The sequence below is a fragment of the Pyxicephalus adspersus genome, unplaced genomic scaffold (genome assembly GCF_032062135.1).
Source record: "Pyxicephalus adspersus unplaced genomic scaffold, UCB_Pads_2.0 Sca1753, whole genome shotgun sequence".
Classification (NCBI taxonomy): Eukaryota; Metazoa; Chordata; class Amphibia; order Anura; family Pyxicephalidae; genus Pyxicephalus; species Pyxicephalus adspersus.
In genome coordinates this window covers 2,748-5,244 of record NW_027318760.1, presented here as the reverse complement: position 1 = coordinate 5,244, position 2,497 = coordinate 2,748, and the positions used below count along the sequence as shown (strand labels likewise).

The following is a 2,497-nucleotide window of genomic DNA, read 5'->3' as shown; positions in this document are numbered from 1 at the left end:
TTCAAGGAACATAACTTACCTTCCTCTCCCGAGTCCAGTGGAGTTTTCAATAGTTGGAGGTTCCACACGGCCTGTGCCAACATCCCTTTTATATGTTGTCGTATTCGGCATTCTTGTTCTGGTTTGTCCAGGCTGCCGGGCTGGAGGCCCACGCACACCATTGATTAGTCTATCAGTAGTAAAGTTGAAAATAGTTGGACCATCAAGAAGTGCAGGGGCTCTATCAGTACTCGGTATTGTATGCCGAAGATGGGACTTGCCAGGATTCCTAGAAAGTATTGTGATTAAACATTTTTAAAAAACAATACCAAACATAGAAACGTGACCGCAACTCACTGGCAGCACACTGGCTCAGTGGATAGGTCTCTTGGCTTGCAGCACTAGTCAGATTTTATTCTCCACCAAGAAACTATCTACACATATAGAAGAAAGAAAGTTGTACAAATCGGGAAAAGTTAACTTCTTCCTTTACATTGAGAAATGTCTGTGACTCCAATGGCCTTTGGTTTCCTCATATAACAATTTTAAAATCTGTCTCCATCCTTTCCAAAACCAATTAAAGCTTCTGGTGGAAGTTAATATGTATATTGCTTTTAAACGAAACATCGTTACTCTCCCTGAAATACTGAAAATTGGTGGGAGACCATCCAATAATATACTACAGCACAAGCTTTACTTGCCTATTTCTTGGTGTGTAAGGTCGCAGAGACGTTAAGGGTGAAGCTGCTGGCTTGAATGTAGGAGATGTAAACCCATTAATGAATCCAGTATTGGGGAATGGTGTTACCTAAACAAAGACAGACACCATTTACTAAACTTTCAACAAGTGCCGACAGGCATAAGGTAAATAAGTCAGATGTAGGGCATGTACCAGCGATGGGTCCAGGTAACTGTGTGCAGTAGACCAGGTCTGTGGTGTAATGAGGCTGTACAGCGGGAACTGCTGCTGTGGACTGTACAGTGGAGGTATGTAAAAGGATGCCGTATAGCGTTGTTGTGTGTACAGATTCATATCCAAAGGTCTGAAACCGTTCTTTGGCAAAAAAGTGTTTATCGCTATTGGCTTAGCTTTTATCCGCGCCTGTAAACAAACAAACAAGTTACATAGAAAAGTGCTTTGCTGTAACAAAATGCTGAATGTGTTATTAAAGGTAATTTTTGTCACCTTAATAGGTTTCCCTTGAAATGTCTTAACATCTTCTCTCAGGTATCTGTAGGCCTAATAAGAGGTGCAGAAAAAACAATCAAATTGTACACCCACAGTAATCAAGGTTAAAATTCATAAACACAAAACAAAGAAAAGGCAGTAAAGTGAGGATTTTTTTTTTAACACAATGTGTTGCATATGACTGGGTATCCTCTCCAGGTTTATTTTTATAAAATTCACTAAGCTAAGTAAATTATCTTTTACAACTGAGTTTTCATGAAGAGTATGCAACATTCCATGTTTGCTTTATGTCAAATGCATGAGCTTTGCTCGGATAGAAATATGAACAAAAACATGTGATGCAGAAGTCACTGCTTTGACTCACAAGGAGAACCTCATCAGGCGGCTAATAGTATAAATACATTTTGACTATCTGTGTCTTTGCTACATAAGTTTACAGAGATGATTTTTAAAGACACAAATACATTTTACTGAATACATTTATGCTACAGAAATTAAAACCATAGATTTTGCATTTTTGACCAGGTCATCTCTAACACCTCCATCCAGTAATATATACCTTAAAAAAAAAATTAAAAAAAAAAAAACAAAACAAATAAAAAAACAATGGTGCCATCCTTTTGAAGAGAACAGTGGATAAAGGTATTGTCAGGGGAAGTAGGAGGATGTACAAGGATCCCAAATCTCATATACTTTGTGCTGACTGCATAAAGTGTATCTGGCTCTAGGTTGTCATTAAAGCTAAACTAAGCAAATCTTGGGTCTTCTGCAGCATGATGGACTAGACATAATAAAACCCCATTCAAACAAAAATATTTTTTTAAATGTGTTTTTGCTGTTAACACACAGTCCCTCCTTATGCTATACATTTATGGGGGGAGAACACACAAAAATTGCTGAAGTCACTAATATTTGTTATCGTAGTAACCCTGGGTCAGAAGCCAATTAACAAGGCTCCAATTACAGTCCCAGGAAGTCACAAAAACAGTCCCAAGACAACTTATTTTGGGGCATCAGGCATCAAGTATGTTTGCCTTTTTTTTAAACAATTATTAAGCTGCTCTAGAGCAAAATTGTCACAAGTATAATTTAGAACTTTATATATGAATAAGCTGGGTGTGAACAAGGCAGGGAAAAAAGAAAAAAATGCCATCAAAAGAGCAGACAATTATTTATTAAGCTCTAGCATGTACCATACATTGTTTGACAACGTCTTCAACCTATAAATCCTGGACAAAAAGTACAAAGTAGAACACAATCATGACAACCCAATCCATATGAGGTGTCATGAGCTGTGTCATACTATTGTAGGAGCAAAATATTGCTAAC

General features: G+C 37.6%; 1 long non-coding RNA gene across 1 annotated transcript; it reads right to left on the bottom strand.

The window, feature by feature from the left end:
- Positions 1 to 19: 19 nt before the first annotated feature.
- On the bottom strand, positions 20 to 2,206 carry LOC140321264 (uncharacterized). Its single transcript, XR_011918877.1, has 4 exons — positions 1,166 to 2,206; positions 872 to 1,081; positions 681 to 787; positions 20 to 268 (listed from the first exon to the last, which is right to left on the bottom strand). It is a non-coding gene; the product is annotated as an uncharacterized lncRNA (long non-coding RNA).
- Positions 2,207 to 2,497: the final 291 nt, after the last annotated feature.